This window comes from Malaya genurostris, chromosome 3 (genome assembly GCF_030247185.1).
Source record: "Malaya genurostris strain Urasoe2022 chromosome 3, Malgen_1.1, whole genome shotgun sequence".
In the NCBI taxonomy this organism is placed as follows: Eukaryota; Metazoa; Arthropoda; class Insecta; order Diptera; family Culicidae; genus Malaya; species Malaya genurostris.
In genome coordinates this window covers 96,757,007-96,772,694 of record NC_080572.1, presented here as the reverse complement: position 1 = coordinate 96,772,694, position 15,688 = coordinate 96,757,007, and the positions used below count along the sequence as shown (strand labels likewise).

Below are 15,688 nucleotides of genomic sequence, written 5' to 3'. Positions count from 1 at the left end.
GGGAAAATCGGAAAAACCGGGAAAAGGTCGGGAATTTTAGTGCAAATCAGGGAAAAAATTTACCAGACCTAATCTTAGTATATCATGATTTTCCTGATTAAGCAAATGAAAAGTTGGAGGCAATACTCCATTTTGTGTTTAAGTGAGAAGTTCAGTAAAAGTTTTGAAACATCGTATTGTCCCACACAGGTTTTATGGTACACAATCCATTGGAGATGGGGCCAACATACCACGTTTCGTTCAACAATTGCAAGAGTTTGGCAGCAATTTTTAATGGATCAGAAACCATTTCTTAGTTGTTATCAACAAACAGCACATCGAACGGATGCTTTTACTGGATTTCTATTAAATTTCAAAATAAGTTTGCATAATATGATTGCAAAAGAAATATTAGGTAACATGTTTAATAAAATTATGAAAAATTCTTAGGAGCCTTCATGTTTTTGAGTGGGCTAATGATTGTCCTAATTTCATCATAATTTGTCTCAATAATGTCATCTTGAGACAATACTTGTGTTGTAATCTTGGTATTGATTTCAAAAGGATTATCAAAATTTAAAAAGCTGTCGACTTTGACCTTGTCCACCGTTTGCAATGAGTATTTGATTTTCTTCTTAGAGAGCTAAAATTGGTTTATGAGAGTTTGTGAAAAACCTTAGAAAGGTTTAGAAGATGGTTTGATTCGTTCAGTGAATGTTTAATGTTTAATTTATATTAAACATCATTACCTATGGATTTCATAGTAGGATTCACTAGAATGCGGGTGTTGATGTTGACGAAGAATCAAACTTAGATCATCTCAGTCACTAGAGGCATAGATTGTTACTCAATTTTGAAAGAATATCGTAAAGACTGTCCCAGAAGGTATGGACGCAACCAAAAACCGCTTCCATTTCGCAATGGTTCAGAATCTGTCAATTTTTATGGCTGCGTCCTGTTGTTTACACTCTTCTCTAACCACTTGTGCAGTTGTTTATTCGTTTTCATTAGTTTGTTTCGAAATGCGTGGACTTTCAGCAGAACAACGTCGGAAAATTGTGTACAAATGGTGTATAGAACACGAACTGTCACTGAGAAAGATAGCAAAAATGGAAGGAGTAAGTGAAAAAGCCGTGCGAAATGCAATCAGAAAGTTCGGTGAGGATAACACCTTTGAGGATAAACCGAAAACGGGTCGAAAAAAGGTCCTGCTAACCCTCAGTTAGATAAACGTATACTGAAGGCGTTCGAGCAAAAGAAGGAGGTTTCAGTTCGGAATGTAGCCAAAAAAGTGGGCACTTCGAAGTCGAATGTTCTTCGTGCTAAAGAACGTTTGAATCTTCGAACCTATAAGAAGCAGAAACAACCAAAAGGTAGTCCGAAACAAGAAGCATCGATCAGGCCGAGGGTTCGAAAGATGTACAATACGATTCTTGGTGGAAATTTGAACTGCATAATCATGGACGACGAAACCTACGTTAAAGTCGATTAGAAATCCTTGCCGGGACCACAATATTATGCGGTTCGAGACGGGCAAGTGTTAAACCAGTCCGAGACATCGATTAAAGTCGAAAAATTTGGTAAGAAAGCTATGGTATGGCAAGCAATTTGTAGTTGCGGTGAGATTTCGAAACCCTTCATCATCACTGCTTCAATGAACAGCGCAATATACATCAAGGAATGTTTACAAAAACGACTTCTATGTTTATCAAGGAATGTTTACAAAAACCCATGATTCGAAGCCAAGAAGATCCTGTTTTCTTCTGGCAAGATCTTGCTACTTGCCTCTACTTGAAATCAACGGTAGAATGGTATACAGCGAAACCTCCATTTACGAACTAAACGGGGGTTGGTAAATGGAGGTAGTTCGTGAAAAAAGTTTACGTTATTTGGGATTTGGTTCGTAAAAAAAGTTTACGTTATCTGGAATTTACTTCGTAAAAAAAGTTCTGTGTAATAAATGTAGAAACCCCCAATCACATAGCCATTTTCGGAACGGATGTGATAAGTGGGTGCAAGAGAATGATGTTTGGGGTCGGTTCAAAATCCAAGATGGCGACTTCCGGTTTGTCGATATGCCTTAAAAGCCCTTACAATGTGGGTATTTTTGAACCGGAATTGATGAGTAGATGACGGAAAACGATGTTTGAAGTAGTTCGGAAATCCAAGATGGCGACTTCCGGTTTATCAATATTCCTAAAAACACTTACAATGTGAGTATTTTTGAACCTGAATTGGTGAGTAGATGAAGGAAAACGATGTTTGAAGTAGTTCGGAAACCCAAGATGGCGACTTCCGGTTTGTCGATATTCCTAAAAACCCTTACAATGTGGGTATTTTTGAACCGGAATTGGTGAGTAGATGAAGGAAAACGATGTTTGAAGTAGTTCGGAAATCCAAGTTGGCGACTTCCGGTTTATCAATATTCATAAAAACCCTTACAATGTGGGTATTTTTGAACCGGAATTGGTGAGTAGATGAAGGAAAACGATGTTTGAAGTAGTTCGGAAATCCAAGTTGGCGACTTCCGGTTTATCAATATTCATAAAAACCCTTACTATGTGGGTACTTTCGAACTGGAATTGATGAGTAGATGACGGAAAACGATGTTTGAAGTAGTTCGGAAATCCAAGATGGCGACTTCCGGTTTGTCGATATTCCAAGAAACCCTTACAATGTGGGTATTTTCGAAGCGGAATTGATGAGTAAATGACGGAAAACGATGTTTGAAGTAGTTCGGAAATCCAAGATGGCGACTTCCGGTTTGTCGATATTCCGTAAAAACCCTTACAATGTGGGTTTTTTCGGAAAAATATTGATGAGTAGATGACGGAAAACGATGTTTGAAGTAGTTCGGAAATCCAAGATGGCGACTTCCGGTCCATCAATATTCCTATAAACCCTTACAATGTGGGTATTTTCGAAGCGGAATTGATGAGTAAATGACGGAAAACGATGTTTGAAGTACTTTGGAAATCCAAGATGGCGACTTCCGGTTTATCAATATTCCTAAAAACCCTTACAATGTGGGTACTTTCTAACTGGAATTGATGAGTAGATGACGGAAAACGATGGTTGAAGTATTTCGGAAATCCAAGATGGCGACTTCCGGTTTATCAATATTCCTAAAAACCCTTACAATGTGGGTATTTTCGAACCGGAATTGATGAGTAGATGACGACTTCCGGTTTATCAATATTCCTAAAAACCCTTACAATGTGGGTATTTTTGAACCGGAATTGGTGAGTAGATGAAGGACAACGATGTTTGAAGTAGTTCGGAAATCCAAGTTGGCGACTTCCGGTTTATCAATATTCATAAAAACTCTTACTATGTGGGTACTTTCGAACTGGAATTGATGAGTAGATGACGGAAACGATGTTTGAAGTAGTTCGGAAATCCAAGATGGCGAGTTCCGGTTTATCAATATTCCTAAAAACCCTTACAATGTGGGTACTTCCGAACCGGAATTGATGAGTAGATGACGGAAAACGATGTTTGAAGTAGTTCGGAAATCCAAGATGGCGACTTCCGGTTTGTCGATATTCCGTAAAAACCCTTACAATGTGGGTTTTTTCGGAAAAGGATTGATGAGTAGATGACGGAAAACGATGTTTGAAGTAGTTCGGAAATCCAAGATGGCGACTTCCGATCCATCAATATTCCTAGAAACCCTTACAATATGGGTATTTTCGAATCGGAATTGATGAGTAGATGACCACTTTCGGTTTATCAATATTCCTAAAAACCCTTACAATGTGGGTATTTTTGAACCAGAATTGATGAGTAGATGACGGAAAACGATGTTTGAAGTAGTTCGGAAATCCAATATGGCGACTTGCGGTCCATCAATATTCCTAAAAACCCTTACAATGTGGGTATTTTCGAACCGGAATTGATGAGTAGATGACGGAAAACGATGTTTGAAGTAATTCGGAAAACCAAGATGGCGACTTCCGGTCTATCAATATTTCTAAAAATCCTTACAATGTGGGTATTTTTGAACCGGAATTGATGAGTAGATGACGGAAAACGATGTTTGAAGAAGTTCGGGAATCCAAGATGGCGACTTCCGGTTTGTCGATATTCCTTAAAAACCCTTACAATGTGAGTTTTTTGGAAAAGGATTGATGAGTAGATGACGGAAAACGATGTTTGAAGTGGTTAGTTTCGGTTTTAAATTTAGACATTCTAAAAATTAATATTGAGTCGAAAAGGTTCCTTTATCAGGAAGAAGAGATTGCCATACTGAAAAGGTGTACATTGCTTCATCCGATTCGGAGAAACTCGATCCTGCCAGTTTATCTGTTATTTATTTCTGGAATTGCTCATAAATGTTAGAAATTCAGGGTCATATGATTGTCTAACTGACTCTTACCGCTTGAGCCAAATAATATCCATTTTTCTCAATGACTTACAAAATGTTAAATCATATTCCGACGGGCCAGTTGACATGAGATTCTGACAAGTTTAAATAAAAACCAATGTGTCGTGATGAGAGTAACAGTACTTTTTTCGACTTTATCTCGTACACTAAAACAATTGAAATTATAAGTGTAACACTGAAAATAAAAAAAAATGAAGAACACGGTCATTGATTTGAAACCAAATTTTAATGTTTGTGGTTGCTTCCAAATATTAGATTTAGACTTCCAGTTTTCAATAAAATATTGAAAGCATACAATATAACTATAGTGTCATTTCGAAAATATAGTACAATATTCAAACAATAATGATTAGCAGGAAACACCTTTGTCAGAAGCATAACTTTTTTCCAACGATATATAATCATATTGTAATGATCGTCCAAGAATACCGATACAACTGTACTCACCATTTTGATTTTTAAAGCGTTTTCAAACATAATTTCCCGATATATACTCATCGAACCCGTTCCGAAAATACCCATATTGTAAATATTTTTTTAAGCTATATCAAAGAACCGGAAGATGCCATCTTGGATTTCCGAACCACTTCAAATATCGTTTTCCGTCATCTACTCATCAATCCCGTTCCGAAAATACCCATATTGTAGTAATTTCCATGGAGCCGGAAATTGTTTTCATTGGATGCAAAAACCTCTTTTTACGAAGTTGGTTCGTAAAAAAAGTTTACGTTATTTGGGATTTTTTTTTGTAAAAAAAGATTATGTTATTTGGGATTTGGTTCGTAAAAAGAGTTACGTAAAAAGAGGTACCGTAAAAAAGTGTTCGTAAACTGAGGTTTGGGTATACTACCAAAAATGTCACTTTCGTCCCAAAAGACATGAATCCACCAAATTGCCCACAACTTCGACCAATTGAGGAATTTTGGGCATTAACGAAGGCACATCTTAGGAAACATGTATCGGCACCCAAAATCATTCAACAGTTCGAAAAAGATTGGAAAAAAGTGTCAAAACTTGTCGTCAAGAAGTCTGTACGGAATTAAATGAGGAACGTTCGTAAGAAGGTGCAAGAAGGTGCGCCAGCTAGTCTACAATGGCTAAGTAGCAAATGTTGAGAATAATACTCTGTTGCTGTAGCCTAATATTATCAGTATATCGAATAAAATTTGAATATCTAACACTTGTGAATTATTTACAGCGAAATCAAAATGCGTCCATACTTTCTGGGACAGTCTTTAGTTGTGTAGTGCTACGTGAACAGTTCGAGCACCCTCATAAGACTTTTCTCTGTAGTTTTTTGTTTTTAAACGGTTTGTAAACAATAAACTTTAAAAGGCAACTGACCCAAGAAGAATTTAGCTTCAGCATTTAGAATAATTTATTATTTCCTATACATCATTCTTATTCCCCTCACATAGCGGGTTATAAAAAACAAAGCACAAATTTAGCTAATATAGTACGACGATATGTCGGCTTGATTAGCATCACCCGTTGGACACATAAAAGCAAAGTCGTTGTATTACATTCCTTTTGTGGAATTTGGCCTTTCTGTTTCAACAGACTTCGCAGCCGATTCTTAGCGTACAGAATCATTGCATGGCTAGGTACTATGGATCCTACTGACACTAAGAATCCTTCCAGGTCGGGGCTCGAACATACGATTACTGGCTTGTAAGACCAGCGTCCTGTGCATTGAACCGTCAACCCGGGACGTTGGAAACATGTTTCCCTACAATTGTGAATTATTGTTGTATTTTACATACAACTTAAAATGTGCATTTGACATGAAATTAACGATTATATTTAATAATCGGAAAATGTGTTATAGGAGGAGAACGAATTCAGCTCTTCAATTACCTTGTAAAGTGTACCGTCATATTGAAAATAAGCTTCTTACAGCTTTCATGACATATTATCGTTAAACAGTTGAACAGCTAAAAAACAAGTATGACAGTTGCTTGATTTGTTTGCATTCTCATTACTGTAAAATTTATTTCATCCCATGAGAAGGAAAATTTTAAACCCTAATATGATGTACTCGAAATGTCGTATTTTTTGTTTGTTTTCCATTCAAACCACCATTTGGTGACTTGATTTTTACAATTCAAATATCCAACACACCAGGGACTAGTGAATCCCTTTTAGTTGTGACATCGTTTTTATGTAATGTTTGAAGACCAAACCCAGATGGTTTACTCTTATCTGCAATGCAAATTGGTCTGGTGAAATACTAGCTAAACTCTCATCCGCAGCACAAAACAAAAAAAAAATGCGAACCAAAAATTGAAATCCTAGACAGGCACAAAGTTTACATTTTATTTACAAACACTCAATACACACTCACGCATCGAAAAGTTGTTCATCACAACTGTCTCGGAATGGTTCGTGCTTCGTGAAAACTGAAACATGAAAAAGCATCCCCCCTCAGGGGGCACAACAAGCCACTTCACGTTTGTTTCATATTAATAATTCTCCATGCCCATATGTCACTCGGAAAGGGCATGAGATGGTGCCCTTCTCTTCCACCCCTCCTCCGACAGTGGGTTCATGTTTTGAAACACTCGTAGCACCTTTTTTTTTCATCCCTACCAGAGCAACACGAAACGGAGGGCAGAACCATCCGACAAAGAAGCCGAATCGACGACCGAGAAACGGGTCCCGGGGACAGACCGGCAGACCGGACTACTCAGTTGCCGTATCGGTCTGCTCCGTTCTGCTCTGGCTGCTGGTCAAGTGGCAGATCGTTAGACAGAACTGCCCAGGAACCCCGGAGCACCGGAGCAGTGACAAATGACGAGGGAGGCACTTCAGAAGGTTTTATGTTTATCTCTGGGAAATGAATCTGAAGCTGCTGATGTGGGATAAAAAGCGAAAAATTATATATGACAATCAATTAAGTCGAGTGCGGCTGGAGGTCTCTGGACAGGGAATATTTTAGGTTGTGCTGGGTTTGGATGGAAAATGATTCCTACGGAGCCAGACCGGGTAGGGTGTCTATTTTTCTGATCGACAAATATTCGGTCACAGCCGATGGCATCACCATCTATCATCGGAGTTTCGGAGGAAATTGAAGTGTGGAAACAGGTTTTGTACACATGAAACTCAACCTGCTAAATTTATATTCCCTCCGGAGTTTCGTTACAGCCGTCGACAGTTCCTTTCATTCGGAAGCTGAATTCGGTCATTCAGGCACACAATTTAATCTTTTCAAAGCGTAGGATTTTCCTTCCATCCAGCTGATGGCTTAGCAGAGTATTACGAAGCAAACTGCTTTTGCTGCTCAGCGGCGAACGCCTGTAATTCATTTTCTTCGTACAGCTCATCAAGGAATACATTCTAATTATTATGCAAATCGAAATGTACAGCATCTTCCGGCTCCGTTGTGTTAAACCGGAGGGAAAATGCTTCCCTCCTACATAAACAGCACTCTTCTACTGACGGCTGCTGAACTCCAGGCGGTAGCCCTGGATTCCAGGGCGATGGAGCTGGTGCTTTTATTTTCATTTTATAAGGCGAGAAATCCCCGGTGGAAATCCTTCACTCGGCACATGTTGTTGGTGTTGAGTGTTGCTACCAGCAGTGAAAGCGACGGCATCAGTGTTATTCTCTCCTTCCACACCGATTTAACAAATTGTGATGATGTAGTTTCACTCTAATCTTGCCTACCCTCTCCTACTCTCCCTGCTAGGTAGTGGCAGTCATCAAGGTATGCCCAGTCAGGCAGCGACGGAACACTAAAACTGGAACAGTTCTCCAAACCAACAACCTCCAACAGTAAGATCATTGGACCGGTTCGGGGCTGGCAATGCCGCCGTGGCGTGTCGGAACTCGTTGGGGGAAGCGTGTTACTGTTAATACCTGGAAGCAAAACTGTTTACCTTTATTATAGAGTCATTTCATTTCTTGTCCGCATGTGGTGCACTAGAGATGCTCGCAATAAGGTTGGAAAGCTAGAACATATTTTCAGAACGAGGGTACCGGCTCCTTATTGCATCTGAGCTCCTATTTCCATCTCATCCCGTCACCGCATTACTTAGAACATGAATAATATTTTACAACCTACCTGAACTAAACTGTGAAATGTATTAAAATGATTATAAAAGTTATTGTCACACTTTCCAATTGAAAGAATTTCTAATCCAATTGAAAGAATTACTAATCGATTCGTCTCAAAACATGATCACTATTTCGTACAATTACACCAACGTTGAATGCTGGATGACTTCATAATTAGAAATGTTCACTTGCCACTTGTTTAGTTGACGATTAAAAACTTCAAAAATTACCCGACAAGCAATAAAAGTCTTCAAAAATATGAGATGACAGTTTTTTACTTAGTTCCAGCGATGCCAGATCGTGCGCACTGAATTTCCGTATTCCATCTTGTGTTGTAGTGGTGACAGAGGAGAAAAAATCTGTATAAATCCGTATAACTTATTTTACATCTATAATATCTTTTTTATATCAATTGTTGCGTAATTTTTGTAAGTTTGTTTTCTTTTTGTTTTTGAAGGAATTTTTATTTAATACGAAAAAATTACAGGATTGTGTACGATGCACGACCGATCATGGTGACATAAAAATGCAATTTTCCATTAACAGATTTAAATTTAAAAAATAGGTAAATAAATGTGAAGGCATTTTTCCAAATTTACAAAAAAAAGTAACAAAGGTTTCTTATCTACTATTCATTATTTCTACGATTTGGTCTCAATTCTTCTTTTATTTGTTTTCTGGATACAATTAGATCAATTTTTTGGCAGTTTTCGTTGCTAAAGCGCATCATAATATGAACAGGATTATTATTATTGCCTTATATATTTTTTCCGAGAATATTTGACGACTTCTAAGAGGCGGCTAGGAGCATGAAATGTTAGTTGTGAAAGCAATAATCGTAGATAAAGTAAAGCATTGTAATTTTGCGGCGTTTTTCGAGTGTTTGTAAGTTTATGAGCATACAACGCGCTTTATATGATGGAAGAGGAAATGTAGTCCAGTTTCGTCGGCGAAACGCATACAGTAGAAATTGTTTTTGGATAGATTCGATAAGTTCTCCGTGTACAGAAGAACATGGGTTCCACACAATGCTGTAGTATCCCAAATTTGGCAGAGGTTGCATATAATAATTTTATTGTGTAAGAGTCCTGAAATTTATAACTGAAACGTTTAATGAAACCTAACATACTATTTGCTTAATTGACCAATGTATTATAATGCTCCAAGAAAGTGAGTTTTGTGTCTAAAATTTGACCTAGGCCTCTAATAACTTTACATTTTTCTGCTGATTGGTTTCGTGAATATATTTCAAAAGAAAAAGGCATGATTTTTCTACTAAATGATATTTAACTAAAGCTAATTTTAGGAAGTTAGAGCCTTCAGTTACTAAGATATCATCGTCAATTGCACATTTTTATGAAAAAGAAGTATCTATGATTATCTTTATAACACAACTTCGAACTGAATCCATTAGCAAGCCACTGTTTCGCTCGAAATTTGAGTTTCCCGTATACGCACGGCCTCATCGACAAATCAATTCATTTTTAAGTTACAACATTCAAGTAATGCTTTCAGTTCGTGCTCGCATCTCATCCGACACAGTCGCAAATCGTTTACGATCGAGACAACAGAAACAAAGACAATACAGTGTAGTGAACAATAGAGTGCACGAAATGGGCAAATACGATTTAACAAAGTCAGAAACTTAGCCTACAAGGCCAAATTCAGTTTGTATTGATTTCAAGCGCTGCAAAGTTGGACCAGCAGCAACCGAAATTGAAATCTTGCTTAAGGAACGAATGCATCTAAACGTTAATGATGTAAGTGAGATTCAATTCAACAAGACGTCTAACTGTGTGTACATTATGTTCAAACGTAAAAAAGATGCAATTGCATTTGCTTCGGTTATCAACGAGGTGCACAGCGTTGAGTGTGACAATGTTAAATTTAAAATCCCTGGTTACATGTCAGTTTTGTGTACAACCTGCACACTACGGCAAACCTTGCACTGAAACTGCGAAAACAAACAAAACAAACAAAAACAAGAACAACCGCTCAACAACGGAAACTAGTGAATGCAGTGCTCCTGTTTCAAAAACACCTTCACCATCTAACCAACAAGCAACTGCAACCAATGTACAACAAGGCGCTTCTATAGTAACTAGCAACGAGATCAAGACTGCGAATAACAAGGAAAACGAAATGAAGACGGAAATCAACAACAAAACCACCGATGCGTCAATGGATGACGAGACGAGCCACGAACAAAGTGCCCCTCAATCCTCGCAGGAGGGAAATGGAAGCTCCTCTCCCCCTAGAAAAAGGGTGACAACGACATCGAATTCAAAATATTTTTTATTTAAAAAATCGGCTCAATCGGCCACGTAAAGCTTGTGCGCAAATAGGCCTGAATAAATGGCATCCTTACACCGCGTAAAAGTGACAATCCAGCGAGCGAATGGATGTAACTCTGTTTTGTCACCAATTCACTAGATAAGCTACATGTTTCGTTCACAGGCAGCCAGTGACAAAAGTGGCTAAAGGATGACATCATTATTGAATGCTGTGATTGGCTCGTGAAAACATAGGTCAATTCAAACCAATTTTTCAAAAGTACGCTACTGAAATACTGAAACGACGTTGCCACTAATGTTTAAGTTAAATGTTTCCGTATCGATAGGTTGTTGAATTATGTCAATCTCGAAACAAATGACTGAGATATTATCGTAAAAAAATATGACATATACTACAAACTTTGGGTGCATTCTGGAAATTCAAGAGCTAATTAGTTCTACTGAGTTCAACTTGCGCATGTTTTCAATGATTTGTCGGCCGGAATCGGCCCGATTGTCCAACCGATTGATCACGCTCCTCTATCATTACATTATGGAAAACAGACTTCCTTAAAAATCTGTATGAAATCAGAATTTTTTGAAAAATCCGTATAAAATTCAGTAAATTTCACCATTCTACTTGAGTAGAATACTGAAAAATCCGTATATCTGGTAATCCTGCTTAGTTCACTTGATTGCGCTTTGTTTTCATCTCATTTGATTTCGCAAAGTGTCCAAGTTATCTGATAATGTTACAAAACAAAAATTGTTTTTCTTCTTCAAATTATTATCAAAAAGTATGTTTGTGACATTAGTTTAATTATATTATTGATATTAATATTTCAATAAAACTGTTTCGGCTGCGAATATTACCAGAAATAGCGTGTTAAATACTAATGAAATAACTATTGTGGCAAATCTAGTAGCACTGGTTTCATTCCGCTATACGTCAACATGACACTGTGAAGTATGTGTGTGTGTTTCATCGGCTGTGCACAGAGATGCCAGATATTTTCATAGAAAATATGTATTACTTTGCATAGAAAGTCGTAATCTGCTCTATCTGTTTTCACTAATTAAATGGTATTAATCATAATCAATTATCTGCATAAAAGATTTCCACTTTAACATGTGATTTGTCCGTTAATTAATACACTTTAAAAGAATCACTACAATCAAATACTAATAGATACTCAGAGATAAAAGTCTAATTTTTTACTTCTCACTTTTTATGAACCTGTACAAATTTGTATTAAATTTAGGAAATCTGTATAAAATCTGTACATTGATTTAAATCAGTATGCGAACGCAAAAATCTATACAATACAGATAAATCTGTATAAATGGCATCTCTGGCTCTGCATTTTGTTTTAAGAAGGGCTAATGCCTAAATAGTAACAATTCCGTTTTTGGTTTCATTTAAAATTCACCAAATTAACTTTGCAATAAAATTTTAAATTACAAAGCAAAAGGTAACGGAAACGACCAAAATTTTTTTAAACGTTGAAATGATTTCAAACTGGTTCTAAAAATATCTTGTGTTGTCTCATAGTTGGCATTAGGCCGTTTTTAAGAAGAATTCTGACATTTTTAACCTGAGAGTGTAATAGTGGAATATTTTGTTTTGATTGCTGTCGCCATTACTAATTTATAGTACGAATATAGAACCAAAGATAGGATGGATAAAAATCCATTGAGATGAAATTAGAAGCAGAGTAGTGAACACATCATAAGTGTTTTTAGCTGTTCCATGAATATTGGTTAAATTTTCAAGAAATGTAAATCAATTCTCAACGTGGAGCAAGGCGAATGAAGCAGTAATATGAAAAAGTTATAGTGATTTTAGTGGCTAAATCGGGGTTTTGTGGCAACGTTCTCACAAATGAGATGAAATAGGGAGCCCTTACCCTATATTGTAATATTTTGTTCTGTGAATAATAGGTGTAAATTTTTAGTAACAAATTAACGCAGGCATTTGTATTCTTATGACGAGTTTCGGACAAAATCTTATTCGGGGTTGGCAGTACTGTTTTATGAAAAGGGTCCAATGTTCTTTTACCATTTTTTTTCAATCGGCTATAGTACAAAAGTGACAATTCCTACAAATAAGTGTTGTACTAATCATTTTAACAAAACTATCAAATAATTTCTCAAACAACACTGGGAATGGGCTCATCTTGCAATGCATGAACGGTTCGTAGGGAACATACCCCATGTAATATTTTTAATTTTAATAAATACTGTTACATCATAAATCTACAATGTTCGGAAAAAAAATTTAAATTTAGAAAATAGCGGCTGAAATTTTTCACAAGTGATTTTCAAATTAAAAAAAATCATCGATCGAAAAATTCACTGATGAAAAGTTCACTACTGATTTTTTGAAAATGCGACTCTTACTGGAACTGATCTCACATGTCAAAAAATCAGTTGTGAAAAGTTCCCTAGCGAACATTCTTCTCGATGATATATAAGAAAAAAGTTCGAATACATCTGATAAGATTCTCGAGCAGAAGATTTTTGAGAAACAAATTTTCATAGCCGTTATATCTCAACCCTTTGCAGAAAACATGATGAATAAATTCGACGATGAACAGAAAGTGAAACTTTTTAAAAATGTTCAGTGTGCGTAGGGTAATTTAAATTATAAAAACGTGTTTAATCCATCCAACAGTGAGATGATATTTTTTTTAATCAATCCGCGTGTATTTTTTGCATGAATAGTCTTCGGTGTTTCAGTTTTCATGATATTATTTTAATGATCGTCGTTTTAGGCGGCAATTTGAGATTTCAATCTCTCATTACTCTGTAATATCGAAACTGCAAATCGGATCAAATTTGAATCTAAAAGTGTGATAATCGATTAAACATTCCATGATATGTCGAAGTAAGTTCCACTTTAGAGTTTACGGTAATTTAAGGTACTTCCAGAGCCGGTATTCAGGAACCAGCAAAACCCAAACCGATTCATATAGCCATATGACGAATAAATTGCAATAGCTTTTCGGGATTGTCATCTTTTATACCGGTTTGAATTTTAAAAATTCATCATGCTGTAATTCTAGAATCGGAAGTCAGAATTTAATAAAATTAATTAATTTTCTATGGGACTATAGCAGTTCGGCTGAAAAGTTCGTGTCGTTTAATAGAAACACATATTTTTTTGCCAAAATTCGTTTTTATTATTCAACATAATTGCCATCAGAGGCGATACAGCGATTATAGCGATCTTCCAACTTTTCGATACCATTTTTGTAGTACGATTTGTCCTTTGCCTAAATATAGGCCTCAGTTTCAGCGATTACCTCTTCATTGCTTCTAAATTTTTTACCAGCGAGCATTCTCTTGAGGTCTGAGAACAGGAAAAAGTCACTGGGGGCCAAATCTGGAGAATACGGTGGATGAGGGAGCGATATAACAGCTCCAAACACTGCTCAGAATCATCAATTCGTTGTTGTTTTTGATCGATTGTGAGCTCACGCGGCACCCATTTTGCACAAAGCTTTCTCATATCCAAATATTCGTGAATAATATGTCCAACACGTTCCTTTGATATCTTTAGGGTGTGAGCTATCTCGATCAACTTCACTTTACGGTCATTGAAAATCATTTTGTGGATTTTTTTCACGTTTTCATCGGTAACAGCCTCTTTTGGACGTCCACTGCGTTCATCGTCTTCGGTGCTCATATGACCAGTACGAAATTTTGCAAACCACTTACGAATTGTTGCTTCACCCGGTGCAGAGTCTGGATAACACTCATCAAGCCATTTTTTGGTATCGGCGGCACTTTTTTTCATCAAAAAGTAGTGTTTCATCAACACACGAAATTCCTTTTTTTCCATTTTTTCACAATAACAAAAGTAGCTTCACTCAAAATGCAATATCTCACAAACTAATAATCAGACAGCTGTCAAATTTATACACGTATCTTTTGAAGGTTGGTACTAACTGAAAATGGTATGGATTTAATTCTAGTGGCGCCCTCTCATAGAAACGATACGAACTTTTCAGCCGATCTGTTACGTTTATTTTAATTTGAATTTTCGCTTCTGAAATTCGATTTGGCTTTTTTTCGATAAAACGATTGAGCTTTGAGAAACGATTCGATGCTGGAACCGGAATTCGAAAATTGGTGTAGCCGAAGTCAGTTAAATTCACCTGAGAAGCTGTATAGTTTACAGTTGTTTCAAAATGTCTGCTAAAATTGGTCCGAGGTAAAATGTCATGAAAAAGGATGCTGTACACAGTCTTTTTGGTACTCAGAAACATTTGTATGTAACAGTATAAAAAATCGTGTTTCACGTTGCTCCCAAGCATTGCTTTGTTATACAATGCTCAAAACTCCTACTGCTGGAATAGGGGAAAAAGTTGCTTACACAAAAACAACGATATCTCCGTTAAAAATGTACGGATTCTAACAATCTATGGCTTGTTGGATAGCTATTACCGTGCGGAATCTAAGTCTGGAAACATATTCTGTTTTCAAGGTCAAATGTGACTGATACTGTCAAAAAACTGAAAATTTTGACATAAAACTTCGTATAACTCAAAAATCTCAAAACTATTCAATAGCGTTAAGGGTAACGAAGAGACCTTTCATTTGCGACTATTTTGATCAAACTCGGTCCAGTCATCTCTGAGATTTCGACCTCTTTGTTGACAACACACATACAGACCCACACATACGGACATTTGCTCAGTTCGTTGAGTTGAATCGATTGGTATAAGACACTCGGCCCTCGGAAATTTTTCTATTATATATTTTTACCTATTTTTATATATTTTAAAAAAATTGGTAAAAATGCTAAATTTATTCAGCAAATTCAAAATTTATTCAGCAATACCGTGGTGGTTAAGAAGTATCACCAACGAAAGCTGCAAGTGCTGTGATTTAAAATAGTTATAATGATAGCAGGCCCGTGCGCAGGAATCATCCATGGGGGGGGGGGGGGGGGGAGGTTTCAAGGGGAGAGGTGGGTGTCCACTATATT

At 36.8% G+C, this 15,688-nt stretch overlaps 1 protein-coding gene across 4 annotated transcripts in view; it reads left to right on the top strand.

Moving 5' to 3' along the window:
* Positions 1 to 15,688, top strand: part of LOC131437055 (nyctalopin-like) — a 469,231-nt gene that overhangs the window by 30,710 nt on the left and 422,833 nt on the right. The window lies entirely within an intron of this gene.